The following is a 19,731-nucleotide window of genomic DNA, read 5'->3' as shown; positions in this document are numbered from 1 at the left end:
GCCTTGCACAGAATGTTGAGAAACAGGAAATATCAAAGATAAAAGCAAGGAGATTAGAGCAAAGGGCACCAGTAAGGGACCCAAAGAGACTAGAGTGGGAGAACCAGCAATGGCCACACATGCAAAATGTTCATGGTATGTTAAAGAGGCCACGCCCTGTTTTAGAGCAAGACTTCGGCTCAGCTATTTTAAAGAGAGGCTTTTCTATTTTTGAGGCTTCTAAAGAAGGACCTATGGCCTCCATTGGTAACATCTTAAAATATTTAATAACTTCTGCCAGGATTTAGGTTCATCTGTTCTGTTGTAGCCAAGTCAAACTTGCTATGAGTTTAGATAAACTAGCCTGACACGCTTCCCTGGGGTGTAGACATTCTTATATGTGAGGATTATAGTTAGGTATTTACTTTTAGGAAACCATGATTCCTTTATCCTTAACTTTTATATTCCTTAATCATCTTGATTGCTTTTCTCTAAATTCTTCAAAGTTCTCTGAATACCAAAAATATGAGCTTGGTTCTTGCTATGATTATCTCAGGGTCAGACTTCTCATTTTGGACTCTGTAGGAAATGTAAAAACATTGAAGCAGTTTTCAACTTTTTTCCTTTGCAAAATAGGTGATGGATGATGTTCAAATGTGTACCAGAATATTAAAATGGATGTTTCTGCCGAGATCCAAAGATACAATTAATGCTGCATTCTAAAGGAGGAGGTAGTTCCTGTGCAGAATTTCCAAAGGAGTAAACTGAGAACTGGTTACATGATTCCTAAATCCCTCACCTACATGAAGGTCATCCATCCAGTATATCAGGCTGAGAGTGGAGAAGGAGTAGATCCCCAGATGAATGTTAGGGTCATGCCGGAGAAAGGGGGTTTAGGTGCCAGGTAGACCAGCTGTAAGTGTGTTACATACCTAGCATTTCTGCAGCTATTATGCATTTTTCCTTTTCTTAATTTTTTTTATGTGTGTGTGTGTGTGTATGTGTGTGAGAAGAGTAAAAAAAGAAAGGATTTAGGTCTATAGTGGGTGGTGAAATCTTTTCCAAGATTAAATGTGAGGCCAGCTCTAGAAAAAGTGAGATGAGAATGTTTCTGCTGAGGATTTGGAGCATTTAGTGGAGTCATACGAAAGCTGAGAAGTTAGGGAAGTACATGGTTCTGTACTTGGAAGACTTACAGCAAGGTTTTATTGTAAATCTTTGTGAATGAGCTGAATGGACATTTACAGCTCACACTGTCCCCAACATTTTCATGTTAACAAATAACCCTCAGAGAGTGCTTGATGTGTGCTACATATTTGAGCAAAAATGGTTCTTCATATAAATTAAGTCCTCCAATAATATTCTTTCATAGCACTCTGTATTTCCTTTCATAGTAGGAACATAATTTTCTACTATATATATTGGTGGGATTATTTATGTCTTTCACTAGGCTGTAAATTCCACGAGGGCAAGAGACATGTCCATTTTGCTCACCACTGGATCACCAGCATTTTGCAGAGTGCCTGCCACCTGGTTGATGTTCAGTAAATGTTTGCTGAATGGATGATTCAATAAAGATTGTCCTCTTAGACCCACAGCATGACTTGGGAAAAGAAGCACATGTTGCTATGTGGGGGGAGGGCATGCTTGCCTCACCAGCCAGTTTGCCTGCCAGATGACCCTCATATCTGATGTGGGTCAGGTTGTGCTGTTATTCAAAGCATTTACTCTAACTCTGTGTCAAGAGTCTGTTTTCAAGATATGGTTCATGGAGGAAAAGAACACTGCTTGGTGTGTAATACGTATTTGTAAATAAAGACATCCTAAAGGAGGGGGAGTTATTTATGATTAATAATCTGGACCCTTTGGTCATAGACAATAGTTACATTTATATACTATGTAAATTTTTGTGTTTTGATTTAAAAGCACCCATCTTAATCATAAGTATGCTACCATAAACTTTCTCCCTCCTGTAACGTAATCTTTATAATCACCATTTAATGGCTATAAAATGTTTCAGTGAATAGATTGTCCATAAGATAATTAATCATACTCCTATTGCTGAACACTTAGCTGCTTCTAATTTTTACCATGTTGTAAATAATATAGGGAGCAACAACTCTGTGCATATAGCTTTTACCATCCCTTGAATATTTTTCTTTTTTAAAATTTTTAAATTTTCATTAATTTTACTTTTTTTATTGCAGTAACATTGGTTTATAACATTATATAAATTTCAGGTATACATCATTATATTTCGATTTCTGTGTGGATTACATCATGTTCACCACTCAAAGACTAATTATAATCTATCACCACACACATGTGCCTAATTACCCCTTTTGACCTCCTGCCGCCCCTCTTCCCCTCTGGTAACCACCAATCCAATCTCTGTCTCTATGTGATTGTTGTTGTTTTTCTCTTGTATTTATGAGTGAGATCATACGGTATTTGACTTTCTCCCTCTGACTTATTTCACTTAGCATAATACCCTTAAGATCCATCCATTTTGTCACAAATGGCCAGATATCATCCTTTTTTATGGTTGAGTAGTATTCTATTGTGTCTATATATCACATCTTCTTTATCTATTTGTCCCTGCTTCCAGTTCTTGACTATTGTGAATAATGCTGCAATGAACATAGGGGTGTATATACCTTTACATATTTATGTTTTCATGTTCTTTGGATAAAGACCCAGCAGTGGAATAGCTGGATTGTATGGTACTTCTATTAATTTTTTGAGGCATCTCCATACTGTTTTTCGTAGTGGCTGCACCAGTTTGCACTCCCACCAGCAGTGTACAAGTGTTCCTTTCTCTCCACATCCTCTCCAACACTTGTTGTTTCCTGTTTTGTTAATTATAGCCATTTTGATGGGCGTGAGGTGATATCTCATTGTAGTTTTGATTTGCATTTCCCTGATAGTTAGTGATGTTGAACATCTTTTCATGTGTCTGTTGGTCATCTGTATATATTCTGTGGAGAAATGTCTGTTCATCTCCTCTGCCCATTTTTTGATTGGGTTGTTTGTTTGTTTTTTTTGTTGAGTTGTATGAGTTCGATATATATTTTTGATATTAATCCCTTATCAGATATATGGTTTGCAAATATCTTCTCCCAATTGTTAGGTTGTCTTTTCGTTTTTTTGATGGTTTCCTTTGCTGTGCAGAAGCTTTTTAGTTTGATGTAGTCCCATTTGTTTAGTTTTTCTATTGTTTCCCTTGCCCAGTCAGACACGGTACTTGAAAATATGCTGCTAGGACTGATGTTGAAGAGAGTACTGCCTATGTTTTCTTCTAGAAGTTTCATGGTTTTGGGTCTTACATCCAAGTCTTTAATCCATTTTGAGTTAATTTTTGTGTGTGGTGTAAGATAGTTGTCTACTTTCATTCTTTTGCTTGTGGCTGTCCAGTTTTCCCAACACCATTTATTGAAGAGACTTTCCTTTCTCCATTGTATGTTCTTGGCTCCCTTGTCAAAAATTAGCTGTCTATAGATATGTGGGTTTATATCTGGGCTCTTGATTTGGTTCCATTGATCTGTGTCTGTTTTGTGCCAGTACCATGCTGTTTTGATATAACTTTGTAGTATATTTTGAAATCAGGGAGTGTGATACTCCAGCTTTGTTCTTTTTTCTCGGGATTCCTTTGGCTATTTGGGGTCTTTTGTTATTCTGTATAAATTTTAGGATTCATTGTTCTGCTTCTGTGAAAAGTGTCATTGGAACTTTGATAGGGATTGCATTGAATCTGTAGATTGCTTTAGGAAGTATGGACATTTTAACGATGTTAATTCTTCCAATCCAAGAGCACGGAATATCTTCCATTTCTTTGTGTCTTCTTTAATTTGTTTCAACAATGTTTTATAGTTTTCGGTGTACAGATCTTTCACCTCTTTGGTTAAGCTTATTCCTAGGTATTTTGTTCTTTTTGTTTCGATTGTAAATGGGATTGTATTCTTAATTTCTCTGTCTACTACTTTGTTGTTAGTGTATAGAAATGCAGCTGAGTTTTGTATGTCGATTTTGTATCCTGCAACTTTACCCTATTCATTTATTATTTCTAAAAGTCTTTTGGCGGATTGATTAGCATTTTCTATATAGAAACTCATCTCATCTGCAAATAGTGACAGCCTCACTTCTCCTTTCCAAATTGGATCCCTTTTATTTCTTTTTCTTGTCTGATTTCTCTGGCTAGGACTTCCAATACAGTGTTAAATAAGAGTGTTGAAAGTGGGGATCCTTGTCTGGTTCCTGTTTTAAGAGGGATAGCTTTCAGTTTTTCTCCTTTGAGAATGATATCAGCTGTGGGTTTGTCATATATGGCCTTTTTTATGTTGAGGTACTTTCCTTCCATACCCATTTTATGGAGAGTTTTTATCCTAAATGGATGCTTTATCTTGTCAAATACTTTCTCAGCATCTATTGAGATGACCATGTGATTTTTATTCTTCATTTTGTTAATGTGGTGCATCACACTGATTGATTTGTGGGTGTTCAACCATCCCTGCATCCCTAGAATAAATCCCACTTGATCATGGTGTATGATCTTTTTAATTATTGTTGTTTTCGATTTGCTAGTATTTTGTTGAGGATCTTTGCATTGATATTCATCAGTGATATTGGCCTGTAATTTTCATTTTTGTGTTCTTTCTGGTTTTGGTATCAGGGTAATGTTGGCTTCATAGAATGAGTTAGGAAGCTTCCCCTCCTCTTCAATTTTTGGAAGAGTTTGAGAAGGATAGGTATTAAGTCTTTGAATGTTTGGTAGACTTCACCAGGGAAGCTGTTTGGCCATAGACTTTTATTTTTTGGAAGGTTTTTGATTACTGTTTCAATCTCCTTACTGGTGATTTGTCTATTCAGATTCTCTGTTCCTTCTTGATTCAGTTTTGGAAGGCTGAATGATTCTAAGAATTTATCCATTTCTTCTAGATTATCTAATTTGTTGGGGTATATAGCTTTTAGCTTTTCACAGTATTCTCTTATAATCTTTTGTATTTCTGAGGTGTCTGTTGTAATTTCTCCTCTTTCATTTCTGATTTTATTTATTTGAGCCTTCTCTCTTTTTTTCTTGGTGAGTCTAGCTAAAGGTTTGTCAATTTTGTGTTTCTTTTCAAAGAACCATCTCTTAGTTTCATTGATTTTTTTCTGTTTTCTCTTTAGTCTCTCATTTGTTTCTGATCTGATTTTTGTTATTTCCTTCCTTCTACTGATTTTGGACTTTGTTTCTTCTTCTTTTTCTAGTGCACTGTTAGATTGTTTATTTGAGATTTTTCTTATTTGTTGAGGTAGGCCTATATTGCTATAAATTTCTCTCTTAGAACCATTTTTGCTGTATCCCATATATTTTGGCATGTCATATTTTCATTTTCATTTGTCTCCAGGTATTTTATATTTCTCCTTTGATTTCTTCATTGACCCACTGATTTCTCAGTAGCATTTTGTTTAATCTCTACATATTTATGGCTTTTCCAATTTTCTTCTGTAGTTGATTTCTAGTTTCATACTGTTGTATTCCAAAAAGATGCTTGCTCTTATTTTGATCTTCTAAAATTTTTTGAGGCTTGTTTTGTGACCTAATATTTGATCTCTCCTGGAGAAGGTTCCATGAGCATTGGAAAAGAATGTGTATTCTGCAGTTTTTATATGGAATGTTGTGTATATCTCCACCAAGTCTGTCTGGTCTAATCTGTCATTTGAGGCCAATGTTTCCTTATTGATCTTCTGTTTGGGTGATCTAACCATTGGTGTAAGTGGAGTGTTAAAATCTCCTACTATTATTGTGTTGCTATCTGTTTCTCCTTTTATGTCTGTTAATAATTGCTTTATATATTTAGGTGCTCCTAAGTTGGGTGCATAGATATTTACAAGTGTTATATCCTCTTGTTGGATTGTTCCCTTTATCATTATGTAGTACCCTTCTTTGTCTCTTGTTATAATTTTTGTTTTGAAGTCTATTTTGTCTGATATAGGTATTGCTACCCCAGCTTTCTTTTCATTGCCATTTGCATGGGGTATCTTTTTCCATCCCTTCCCTTTCAGTTTGTGAGGTTTAGGTTTGAAGTTTGTCTCTTGTAGGTGGCATATGTATGGGTCTTGTTGTTTTTATCCAGTTGGCCACCCTATGTCTTTTGATTGGAGCATTTAGTCCATTGACTTTTAAAGTAATTATTGATAAGAATGTACTTATTGCCATTTTGGTACTTTTTTTCTGGGTGTTTTAGAAGTTCTTCTCTGTTCCTTTCTTCTTCTCTTGCTATCTTCCCTTGTGGTTTGATGGCTTTCTTTAGTATTAGTCTTTAGTTTGGGTTCCTTTCTCTTAATTTTTTGTGTATTTATTATAGGTTTCTGGCTTTTGATTACCATAAGGTTCATATATAATAACCTACATATATAGCAATCTATATTAAACTGATGGTTTCTTTAGTTTGACCTCTTGCTAAAAGCTCTACTATTCAACTCCCCTCCTCCCACATTTTATGTTTTTGCTATCATATCTAATTTTTTTTTTCTGCATGTGTATCCATTACTCTCTTATCATGGAAAAAGATAATTTTAGTACTTTTGTCTTCTGAACTTCATTTTAGCTTCATAGGTTGTTGATCTGCTACCTTTGCTGTTTGTTTGCCTTTGCCAGTGATTTTATTGTGTTTTTTTTTTTTTGATAATTTTCTTATTCCTATTTGTGGTCTTTTCTTTTCCACTTAAATAAGTCCCTTTAGCATTTCTTGTAAGGCTTGTTTCTTGGTGATAAACTCCTTTAGTTTGTGCTTGTCTGGGAAACTCTTTATCTCACCTTCCATTCTGAATGATCACCTTGCCAGGTAGAGTGTTCTTGGCTGTAGGTTTTTTCCCTTCAGCACTTTAAATGAATCATGCCCCTCCCTTCTAGCCTGTAAGGTTTCTTCTGAGAAGTTGGCTGATAGCCTTATGGGGTTGCCTTTGTATGTAACTTGTTGCCTTTCTCTTGTGGCAGTTAGGATTCTTTCTTTATCTTCAATTATTGACATTTTAATTGTAATGTGTCTTGGTGTGGGCCTCGTGGGTTTATCTTGTTTCGTGCTCTCTGTGCTTCCCGTACCTAGATATCTTTCCTTCCTTAGGTTAGGAAAGTTTTGAGCTATTATTTCTTCAAATAGATTCTCTGCCCGTTTGTCTCTCTCTTCTCCTTCTGGGACACCTATAATATGGATGTTAGTGCACTTGACATTGTCCCAGAGGTCCCTTAGACTGTCCTCATTAGTTTTAATTCTCTTTTCTTTTATCTGTTCAGCTTGGGTGATTTCCTGTAGTCTTTTGTCCAGCTTGCTGATCCATTCTTCTATATCATCTACTGTGCTTTTGAGTCCCTCTAGTGAATTTTTCATTTCCTGTATTGTATTCTTCATTTCTGATTTATTTTTGGATATTTTCCAATTCTTTGTTGAAGTTCTTCCTGAGTTTGTGCATTCTTCTCCCAAGATCAGTGAGCTTCCTTATGACTCTTAGTTTGTGCTCTTTGTCCAGTAGATTGTTTATCGCTGTTTTGTTTAGTTCTTTTTCTAGGGTTTTGTCCTGTTCCTTTACTTGGAATGTATTCCTTTGTCTCCTCATTTTGCCTTTTTCTTTGTGCTTATATCTATGTATCAGGTAGATCAGCTACATCTCCCAATCTTGGAGAGGTGACCTTATGTATGAGATGCCTTATGAGGTCCAGCAGTTTGCTTCCTCCTTGTCACCAGTTCCAAATTTCCAGGAGTATCCTCTGTGTGGGCTATGTGTGTCCTTCTGTTGTGGCAAGGTTACTCCTGCTGCAGGTGCCTGAGGAGGCTAGGCTGTCCCTCTGGCCAGCTGGTTGTAATACTCAGTGCCTGTGGCTGCTATGGTCCCTTCAATCACTTTATTAGGCATAGGGAACCCCAGCACAGTTGGCTGCAAGGTCTCTTAGCACACTCCTCTTGCAGTTTTCCTGTTAAGTGAGTAGGTCCACAGTGTGGCTGGTTGCTAAGCTCAGGGGCTTACAATTGCTATAGGCCTCTGGCCTGCAAGGCTGTTGTCAGCTCTCTGTGTTGCAGCTGAGTGGGACCAGCCCCAGGCATGGATCCCCCACTTGTTTCAGGCTTTGGAATATGGGGTCAATCCTCTATATGGCTGTTTGAGAAGCACAAGTCTGCTGCAGCTGACAAGCCCCACTACTATGGGACTACACACCTGTCAAAGCAGTCCTGCCCTGTATGTGGTCCCTGACCCACTTAAGTGGGCCCAGTCACCTCACTGCAGAGGCCCTACATAGTCCACCAACATGGGTCCACCCCTTGTGCATGCCCTGCCCCACAGGGGCAGACCCACTTGCCCCCTGCAGAGTTTCCAGGCACCCTGCCTATGCAGGCCCACAGGTTGCCCAAGGGCTTGTTGGGTGGGGCCAGTCCCTAGGGCAGACTGCCTGTCCTAACTGAGCTGGATTAAATCAGTGCTCTAGTGGGTGGGGCAGACCCCTGGGCTAATAGGCCAGAGGAAGAAGTCCCATGGTGTCTGCCAGCGTCTGTATCAGCATGCCTGTGCTAGATCATAGTAATGGCTGCCGCTAATGTCTCAGTCCCTGGGGAGGTCTCACCTCTTGCTGAGATGTGTGCAGAACCTATCAAATGAGTCTCTTTTCACCAAAGGACTGTGCACATTTCTTTCTGGTGATTTTAGGTTGCTTTCCAAAATGGGTGAATTTGTGTGTGGGCCGTTTAAGATCAGGCTTTTCCCCCCTTATGTCTGATGGCTTTCCTGGGGTATTCCCTGTTGTACTTAATAGCCAGCAAAGCCAGGTATTATGACCCTTGTCTCGGTTGTACTGAATCCAAAAGCTGCTTATTGTGGTACCACTCCCTTGCTCAGATCCTCTACTCCTCCAAGGAAGGCTTGTACCTTAGGATTGCTCTTGGCTGGCTGTGAAGCACTGTGGCTTGAAGATGGCTTTTTTTTCCTCCAGAAAGGCATTTCTGCCTCTTTCACCTTAGTCAGCACCATCCCTTGTTGTGGGGTTCTTTTTATCTAGTTTTCAGTTCTCTCTCAGGGGTAATTGTTCAAAGAGTAGCTGTAAATTTGTTGCATCCATGAGAGGAGGTAAGTCCAGAGTCTGCTTATGCCACCATCTTGACTCTGTCCTACCCCCTGTGGATATTTTTCTAGGAAGGTTTCCCTTGGATATTATTCCAGACTGCTGGCTTAGAGAATGAGGAGTTAAACTGATTTTTAACATGGGGTATTTTTTCAGATATTTGGAGCTGAGTCTGTGTTCTGGCACTGAGGATCCTACTGCAGGTGAAGTCCCATAGCAGGAGTCCCTGAAACATCAAGGTACCTGGGCACCTACTCCAAAGCTGTGAAGAGTCTTTGCCAATATAAGGATAGGAAATTAGAGGGTTTGAGTTACCTAATTTTTTTTTCATTTCCATTAACATGTTTATTTTAGGATTTGTGTTTTTTAAATATAAAAATTATTTTTAAGAATAGTTTTAGAATTACAGAAAAATTATGAAGATACTACAGAAAGTTTCCATATACCCCACACCCAGTTTGCATGATCGTTATCATCTTATATGAGTATGGTACATTTATTATGACTAAGGAACCAACATTGATATAATATAGTATAATTAGATTTGTCTACTTTTGTTTATTTTTCAAAGTTTAAATTATAAGGCTTTTATTCCATACACCAGCACTCAAGTAATCCTAAAGTTAAAGAAATGAGGGGCTGGCCCGCTGGTGCAGCAGTTAAGTGCGTGCGGTCCACTTTTCAGTGGCCCAGGGTTTGCTGGTTTGGATCCTGGGTGTGGACGTGGCACCACTTGGCACACCATGCTGTGGTAGGCATCCCACCTATAAAGTAGAGGAAGATGGGCATGGATGTTAGCTCAGGGCCAGGCTTCCTCAGCACAAAAAGAGGAGGATTGGCAGTAGTTAGCTCAGGGCTAATCTTCCTCAAAAAAAAAAAAAAAGAAAGAAAGAAATTAAAAGAGAAAGGAAAAAAGGAAGACCAAGGTCATAGTCACAGATGCTCCTTGAGAAGACAGGAATGTGGCCCTTGCCCTTATTTCTACTTAAAAAAAAAAAATCAATGTAGGATAATATACAAGATGGGAAAATTTGGAAGCATTCTATTTTTAAGAAATTTCCATTAGTAATTGCTTGCTGTATTTTTCACTGTTATTGCTGAGAACTGACTAGTGTGTTTTACAAAATATTATTGTTCTTTTCTTCCTGTATGTTTACTCCAATTCTGCTAAAAGTCTTATTTTTTAGTAAATTAATTTTGAATTAAAAATATTAAACAAAAACTTGTTTTAATCTTTTTTTTTTCCTGCTATAATCTTTAGAAGTTATTGTTAGACTGACTTGCAGTCCTTCTTGGGGTATCCTTTTCTGTGTCAGAACTAGTTTCCTAATTACCTCTCTTGAGGGTAATTGTCCGACTGTCTGAAGGATACTGTTTAGGACTGCTATCCTAAAAAAGTTGAGAAGATGAAGATTGCCTTTCTCACTTTTCCTTTTGACTTTCACTTTTACTTTTTTTCTTCTTTGGTTTCTTCAATCCCCAAGTGTGGTCTGTAGTCTCTGTGATGCACCCAATGATCCCTGCCTCCCCTTTTGTGTGATTTCCACCCCTTAAGTAACTTGCTTCTAACCAATAGGATATAGAAACATTGAGGAGATATCATTTCCATGATTAAGTTATAAAAGATTGTGACTTCCTGGCAGACTTTGTCTTTCTTGCTAGGTTTGATGAAGTAAATTGCAATGGTGAAGAGGCCCATGTGGCAAGGAGCTGAGGGTGGCCTCTGATCAACAGTCAGTGATAATCAAGTCCCTCAGAACAACACTCAAGGAACTGACTTCTGCCAATAACCACGTAAGTGAGCTTGGAATTGAATCCTTCCCTGGTAGAGCCTTCAGTTGAGACCACAGCCCTAACTGTCTTGATTACAGCCTCATGAGAGACTATGAAGCAGACCCAGCTAATCCTGTCTGGATTCCTGACCCACAGAAATGGTGTTGCTTTAAGTTGCTAAATTTTGGGGCAAGTTTATACACAGTAATAGATAACTAACATACCAAGGTTCCCTCCACTCCAAAGAATGTGATGAATCACAAAGAAGTCACCTTTGAATATATATTTCTCAAGATAATAGGAATGATGCTTTATTATAAAAATTATATGACCTTTGAATAGGAGAGATATTTTTAGAGATTTCTTAGAGTGTTAAAGTAGTAAGAAATCTCACAGGTGATCTGGTTAATGTTTCTCTAGGGATGTTCCACAGAAAACAGAACTCTTGAATTTTCTTCTACAATTGGTTTCATTCGCACCCTCCTTTATTTTATGAAAGATATCCCCTGGCACTTAACTGATAAGTCTGAAAGACCAGGAATTTAGCAGTCAGCCTTGATTCCCTTCTCTTGTAGCCACCCTTCCACCCATATAACCAATCACCACCAAGCCTATTAATTCTGTCTTCAAAATACACCTTAAATCTGTTTACCTTTTCCATTGCCATCACACTGGTCTAATTTGCCTTATCTCTCACTTGGAACCGCTACCACAGCTTTTGTGGTAGGCAAAATAATGCCTTTCCTCCTATACCCCCAAAGATGTGCACTCTGTAATTCCTGGAATCTGTGAACATGTTACCTTACACAGCAAAAGGGACTTTGCCAGTGTGATTAAGGGTATAGGCCTTCAGATGGTGAGATTATCCTGGATTAGCTGAGTGGGCCCAACCTAATCACATGCATTCTTAAAAGTAAGGAATATTTCTTGGCTGAGTCAGAGAGATGAAATGGAAGAAGGAGGAGGAGAGATTTTAAGTATGAGAAAGACTTGACCCACCATTGCTGGCTTTGAAGAGAGAAGAAGGAGGCCACAAGCCAAGGATTGTGAGTGGCTTCTAGAAGCTGAGAATAGCCCAAGCTTGCAGCCAGCAAGAAAACAGGGACCTCAGTTCTACAACCATAGGGAACTGAATTCTGCCAACAACCCAAATAAGCAAGAAATTGATTCTTCTCTAGAGCCTCCAGAAAGGAATGCAGACCTGCAGATTTTAGCTCAGTGAGACCCATGTCAGACATCAGACCTACAGACCTGGATGATATAAATTTGTATTGTTTCAGCCACAAGGTTGTGGTAATTTATTACAGCAGCAGTTGAAAACTAATGCCGCCTTTTATTATTCTTCCTAAGTATTCTTCCTGGTGCTTCAAACTGTGCTTGACTGGACAGCCAGAATGACCTTTTAAAAAACAAATTCTATCAGAGCACTTCCCTGTTTAAACTCCTTTCCATTGTGCTTAGAATAAAACCCAAGCTGTTTTCTGTGACCCAGAAGTCCTGCAGGATCAGGCCCCTTTCAATCTCTCCAGTCTCTCCTGAAGTCATTCCTCCTTTCTCACCTCACTGGCCTTTCAATTCTCTGAGCTTGTTAAGCAGTTTCACACCACGGGTTTTCACAGATGCTGGTCTTTTGCCTGGAATGCCTTCCTCTGCTCTTTACATGTAGTCCACTTCTCATTCATCAAATATCATCTTAAATGATACTAATTATATGAATATCTCATAGATTATATTAGTATTATTTAAGATACTATGATATCTTGATATATTACGCTGTTAGAGACTTTTTCGTATTATCTTATCTAAATATGCCCCCTTTGTCATTATTTTATATTAAAAAACCTATTTATTTCCTTCATAGCACTTTTTTCAACTTGGAATCATATATTTATTTGTTGCTTATTTATTGCCTATCTTCCCAACTAAACTCTAGGCTTTAGGAGAACAGGGATTGTTTATTCTTGTATCCCCAATACCCAGTGCACTGTCTGGCATATAAGAGATGATCAATAAACAGTTTTTTGAGTGAATGAATGGATACTACTTTCATGGGATGTTTGTAGACATTTTTCCAGGGAAATGGTTTTATGGTCAAATAAGTTTGAGAAATTAGGAACTAAACAAAGTTACACAGATTTCTTTACTGCAGGACTTTTCTGAGGCTTTAATTTCCCAACACATTATCCGTTGCTAGTGAATCCTGAGTCTCTAAATGCGGCTATTGTTTGTAGCTTTCCTCCCTGTCATTTGACATGGAACTTCTTTTTCGAGGGAGGTATCTCTTAGGACTGGTGGATGCCAATGTAATTCAAGGTCCTCATTTTCTAGACAAGGAAACTGTAGCCCAGGAAGATTCACTGACTTGCATAGGGTTATACTGTGAGTTTTGGTAGCAGTCAGGTCTTTCATGAAAGTCTGAACATTTAAGAATGTCTATACCATCTTTAAATGATTAGCCCAACCAATAGGGAAAGTTATGTTTAGAGTAAAATTATAGATGAGAGCTTAGAGCAGACTATATCAAGGAATTTGGCCTCCTTTGGAAATTGCCATTTTGGATAAAAATACCACAACTGAGAAAAAGTTATTCAGACCCCATAATTTAAAAATTTACCACACCCCTTCACCCATGCTCAGATCAAAACAAAAATTCATACAATTTAGTTGGCCCCAGCTGCCTGGAATAGGAAGGAATTAGGCAAGAGGCATAAGGGAAAGTCTGGATTTTATTTACTTACCTGATTACTATGTTTTTGTGGAAATTTTTGTGTGGGAATTCTAAGAGGATCTGAGAGTGGAATCCATATGTTCACTTTCAACATAGGGAATCAGTTGAGTGTATGATTAAGTGCCTGGCTTTGGAATCCTACAGCTATGGGTTAGAGACCTTGCTCCATCACTTACCACCTGTGTGACATTTAGCATATTATACCAAACCTCTCTAGCCTTTGTTTTCTCATCTGCAAATAGGAGTAATATTAATTCCACCTCATAGGGTCGTGGAGATGAAATGACGCATGTAAAGAGCTCAGTACCAACAAACATTGTAAAAGTTAGTATTTTTAGAGAAAGGAGTTTAGGTGTGCCATTGATGAGCATCTGAGGGATTGGTGAAAATACTGAGATAGGTTTTAAGGTTCCTCAGTGAGCTCCATTGATTGATTTAGAATCTCCTTGTAAGACTGTGCTGACTTTGCAAACTGTGCCTTCTACCTTGGTTTTGAAAAATACCAAATAAGAAAAAACAGAGTCCACATATAATTTCCATTAGGCTCACTTCTTGATCCTTTAGGATTTTGCCTGTAGATCTGGAATAGTAAGATTGTCTGACCTAATGCAGCATAAACACACACTGGCCATGATTTAACAACAGCAGCATAGTCAACACCTTTTATTACTAAGAGGTTTACATGGTGTGCTTGGAAAAACAGCCGTTAGTCTGATATTTTGAGGCCTGTTTTTCAGCTTTGTTAGGGTAGATGGAGAGTACCTTTACCAGAGCTAGAGTGGTCTTCTTCCTAAGGCATGGTCTTTCTAGGGTCTGTTGAATGCTTGGGGTGTTTAGTGAGGTCTGTCTACTTTGGCTGGTTGAAACCCGAACAATTCCAAATCCTGTGGAGGCTCTGGCAGTTGCTCAGCCCCAAGCTCCCCTGTAGTTGTTCTTTGTCTGGCTTTGAGGAGTATTGTTCTGTGGATCTATTGCCTAGTATCCAGCCAAAGACTCAAGGGGGCCCCTGTGCAGATTTCTGGAACTCCTATTTATTCCTTTATAGCACTTTTCTCAACTTGGAATTATGTATTTGTACAAACAAATTACACAGCCCCTTTCTCTCTGGTAGCATGCCCCATCAATTCCAGCTGCCTCAGTGGCCCTGAATTCTGATCTGTTTCCTCAGCACCCTACACTGAGATCTGTAAAGTACTTCTGGGATCACCTTGTTTATTTCCCTTCTCTCAAGGATGAGATTTTACCTGTTATCCAACATGGGCAAACAGTTATTTCATATGTCTTGTCAAATTTTATCATTGTTGAAGAGGAAAGGTTTCTCTGTTGTGGTCGGAAGTGGAAGTCCTTTCCCTCTTTTAGGCTTCACTACTTTACCATAGGGCCTGTACCTTGAAGAATCTCCCCCTCAGTTCTGTAGTGGTGAGGGATTTGCTCTTACACTATACGCTCTTGCCAAGTTTCTCTTATGACTAAGGGTCTGAGTAGGACAGATGGCGGGTATGGATCAGAGAATCAGTCTATCATCAGAGGGCAGAACAAAATTAACTCATCAGTAACTAAAACAGTATTTGTAGCTGTGTGCTTGATATATTTAAGAATCTAGAATGTACAAACGATGGCATGTTGGCTTATGTGATGGGTTTATTTCTGAACTCATTTCTAATCAAGCTTGATTTTAAACAACTTATTAGTGTTTAAATTGGTTATGATTGAAATCATTGGAATCTATGCTCATTTCTATATTCTTAAGCTGGAAAGACCTGACTGTATTAGAAAAGGACATGGCTTTCCTAGGTGCAAAGACTCCTTCTAGGCTCAGGGTCATGCAAGAACGCTTATTTTCTTTAGTCACCATGCGCACGTTAATTATGATAATATAAGCTAATAAGCTATTTCTATACCAATTTCTTCAATATAATTTGAGGTAAGAAGTAATCACATATTGATATCTTTCATAAATAAGTACTGACAAGATTGGGCTCTTTCTTCTCATAACATGAGTAGGTGAAGAAAAATGCAATAAAATATGATTTAAAGGACCCAAAGGCTTTCAGTCATCTTTTTGCTTATTATATAAAAGATAATATAAAAATAGAAAAAAGTTCAAGAAAAATAATTAGTTTGTTTTTCTTCTTGGTAGGTGGTAGGGAGCCACTGGTGAGAAGATGTTCGTTAGTAAGTTTTTGCTACAAAGAATGTTTGCTGGCATCAGTGAAGAATGTTTATCTTTGCTTGCAAATGATATTGCCTGTATCATGAATAACTATGAGGAGAACACAAAAGGAAAATTCCAAAATTTAAATTTGCACATTTATTGCAGTTCCATGTTTCAAGTGTCTAATGCCTATTAATTCAGATGCCATGATTTTCTTTTCTTCTCCATGATCATTTTGACTTGGATAACTTTGGAAAAGCACTTGAAAGAAGATAAAATGTCTGTTTTATGACTACTCTGTAGATTTAGTGACTCCAGCCTTCTTTAGGGCCTTGAACTTTGATAATTTCCTATCCATTCGTAACTTTAAATAACCTTAGAAAATGAACTACTCTGATGTTTCCTTTTCATTCTTTTGAGTGTGTAACTTTATCATGCTAATTGTGTATATAATAATATTGTACAATCGTCTTATGAAGACAATGGAGTGGTTGATATTATCCTGCTTTTATGGAGGAGAAATCAGAGCTGTGGAAGGATTTTATGATTTGCCAAGTGTCACCTATGGACAATTAAGTGCCATGGCCAGAACTGGGACTAAAGACTACAGTCTAGTAGAATGAGCTCAGGTTGACTAGGGGGAGGGACTTAATTGTGCTTCCAACCCTGTCCTTGATTTAGGCTCATTCCTTCTCTGGGTCTCATTTTCCTCATTTGTAAAGTGCTAGGGGTAGAAGAGGTGAGTTCTCACATCCTTCCAGCTCTGAAATTTTATGGTCATTTGATTCCCTTTGGCTTTTCTCCTAGAGTGCATTGCTTCCTTTAGCTTTTATCTGGATATACCTGGATTACATTTGGTTTGCATTTCTCCACTTCTGCTTGTGCCCTGAGATGTATTATTTTGCCTTTAAGTAGTTTTTCTGAAGAAATTCTAAAAAAAAAAAATTTAGCCACCTAGAATACTCAGTGATTTAGAAACAGTCTGGTTGACTTTCTCATTGCTCTCTTCATATTTTATTATTGTGTTATATGGTACCGTTATTACAAATTTACCTATGCTTATGTAGTACAACTAACATGCGGAAAAAGCCATCACTATATTTTCAAATAAGGTGGTTTTCATGTCCCCAAATACTCACCATTGTTTGGCTTCATTACTAATCACTTGTGTGATTTTGGGTCTCATACTAGACTTAGTATAATGTAATGAGGGAGGGTTATCAATAACTTACCTTCCTCACAAAGATGTGGTGATCAAACAGAAAACTAGATAATAGTTACTCCCATGATTATTTTCCATTCCTGAATTTAAGGACATTAAGGTTGAAGCATTTCAAGATAAAATATGTGCTTCAAAGTCTTCAATATAATTTAAAAACAGAATTTCAACAAAGTGAGGAAATGCAAAGACTATGGACCTTTCAACTGAGTTATGAAATGCATACCAACGTTTGGACTTTTTGGAGCCCACTTCCGGACTTTTCCATGACTAAGTCTATAATTTGCTATTAAAATGTTGTGATTTCAGTTTCAGACAGTTGAGCTATAAATTGCTGAGATCTGGGATAAGTGGCCAATTATATTAGAACAAATGTCTATTGTTTTATTTGGGGAGGGGGAGAGTTCACTGTACTTCTAACTTATAGTGGTTATTTCAAATTTTCCCCCAGAAGAAAAAGTCCATGCCACATTTGTGGAAATGGTTAAGTGACCACAGGAGCGAAGAATTCGGGGATGATTGACTGCAGATCATCATGCAGGCTTCCCCGCATGTGCATTTGAAACAGCACTGTGTTGTCTCCAAGTTTGCTAAGGGGTAATCTGTGAGCAATTGAGGCAAAATCAAAATCAGAAACTTAGGAGAGTAACGTTGTTTTGGAATTGTCAAGCAAAAGACCTTGGTTTGGGTTGTTACGTCTGGAACCAAAATGTCACATGTGGCATACATCATTTGAAGTTTATTATTTTAACCTTAGACCTCCTTGTTGAAAATTTATGCTATTCAATGCCTTGCATCCCCGTATAAGCATTTCTAGTCTATTATACGTGAGTCTGTGCCAGCTACATGGTGGGCATGGTGAAAGCATAGCTTGGATGGCTGGAAGGCCCCCTCCATGGTTTCAGTCTTGTTGGAGCTGCCAAACCCAATGGGTTCAAGGGGGTGCTCAAAAATTGAGGCATGACACCAGGTAATTGAAACCATTCCCTACACATCTGGAAAAAACCCCAATCTACTCACACTGTCTGCTGCAAAAGAAATTATCCCATGCTATTGCCAGGAGTTGCAGGAGAGTAAAAGTGGTATCATTTTATGTTACAGAAGCATTTAGCATTTTCACAGACAGATTCAAAAGCTTGTGGTCACAAAGTGTGAAATTGTTATTAAAATTCCTCATGAAATCAACAGAACACCTATCTAGTGATTGTTCCAAGGCCTCCTTTCCTTCCATTTGTACGTTGTAGCAATGATCCCACTGATCCATTCTATTCTCCATAACAAACATATTTATTCCACTTTTCCATTCATTGATTAACTTGCCCTGGCAAGGAAATTTTTAATCATTTGTCATTCAAGGTAAGTTCACCCTCAGTGCTATGGCCTTCTTAATGCTGGCACGAGACAAATTGTCCTCTGGGATTAAGATGTAGTGAACTTGGGCTTGCTGTGGCCCCGATAAAAGAGATAGGGGTGATCACAGGGAGTGTGTATTTTTGCTTTTAAATATAAACAAAGATTTATAAATTGAGTATTTGATATCATTCCTTGTGCAGAATTTGAATCTTCCACACGCAGTTCAAAATTTACTTGCCAGCAATGGATTTATGTGTCCTTCAAAGTTTTATATCCCTTTTGGTGATAATAATAATAATACAGTGTTCTACTGTTTCTGAAGTGCTTTCATTGTCATGTTTATTCTTGCAGTATTAGCTTATGAGGCAGATAGGGTAAGAATTAGGCTCAGAGAAGTTAAGTGGCTTACCCAAGGTCACATGGCTTGTAAGAATAGGGCTAGCTCTTGAACCGGTCTTAGGACTCCAATCCTGTCTTCTTTTCATTAGAGTTTGGTGCCTCTTATGTTTCTTATGTCTTCTTCTCACCAAAGAAAATTTTATTTTGGACAAGTGTTCAAAGCAGTTTTGATGGAATGCATTCAAATGCTGTTTACATGGAGCTGACAGCATGGAAATGTGCAGCTTCTCAATCAAGGCAGTGCTTGTTATCTTGGAATCCTGGGACTGCCGAAGATCAGTATGAAGTGGTTTCATCCTTCTCTACTTTTCTAAGCACAGCAATTTGCTTGTACTTCTGCTATAGTATATATTTCTGTCTTATATTATAGGTAGTTATTTACATGTATATTTCTAAATCTCAACTGTAAGCTCCTACCCAGTTACCATGATATTCATTGTTGTATGCTCCACTGCACTTTGTCCAATGTCTTGCGGGAATTAAATGTTCAATGAATGTTTATTAAAAGGAATTAAAGAGGATATAGGAGAGTTTGAAGAGTTCAGATGTACTTCTTTATACTATCTATATCAGTGTTGTGTGAAATAACTTTCTGCAATGATGGAAATGCTTCATATTTGGTCTGTCTACCACAAAAGCCTCTAGTGGCTAGTGTGACTAGGGAGTGGAATTTTCAATTTTATTCAATTTAAAGTAATTTAAATTTAAATAGCTGCATGTTGTTGATGGTTACCATATTAGACAGCACAGCTCTAAATTTTCATATATTTGAACTTTGTCAGATCCCTAAAATCTGATTGTATTTAGGTCCTTCCATACACTGATGGTTCTCGCTATGTTTTTGATGAGGTTGCACAGCCAACCTCGGGCAAGGTGATGAAGGGATGCACAGAGACTTTCTTTTGCAGGTAAGGGAGGAGGTCCTCTCTGCTCCTTGAGCCTCTGGGGAGGAGGGTGCCTGTTCCGGAGTGTTTTCTGGGAAGCAGAAGTGCCTTGTCTTTTGGAGTTGCAAAGCATTGGAGGGGGGGGGGCTC

At 38.1% G+C, this 19,731-nt stretch overlaps 1 protein-coding gene across 8 annotated transcripts in view; it reads left to right on the top strand.

Annotated features, from left to right (window-relative positions):
* MTERF1 (mitochondrial transcription termination factor 1) overlaps positions 1-19,731 on the top strand; it is a 154,054-nt gene that overhangs the window by 84,821 nt on the left and 49,502 nt on the right. For 3 of the 8 annotated variants that reach the window (XR_002807401.2, XR_011438171.1, XR_002807403.2), the window contains exons 3-4: positions 9,227-9,309; positions 10,733-10,864. The gene's annotated coding sequence lies outside the window, so the exon portion shown is untranslated. Of the gene's footprint in view, positions 1-9,226; positions 9,310-10,713; positions 10,865-17,396; positions 19,228-19,504; positions 19,606-19,731 lie in introns of those variants that run through there. The other 5 variants (XR_002807402.2, XR_011438170.1, XR_011438172.1 and 2 more) reach the window with 4 other exon arrangements.

This window comes from Equus caballus, chromosome 4 (genome assembly GCF_041296265.1).
Source record: "Equus caballus isolate H_3958 breed thoroughbred chromosome 4, TB-T2T, whole genome shotgun sequence".
NCBI lineage: Eukaryota > Metazoa > Chordata > Mammalia > Perissodactyla > Equidae > Equus > Equus caballus.
Note: the sequence above shows the minus strand (reverse complement) of the source record. Positions and strands in the feature narration are given on the sequence as shown.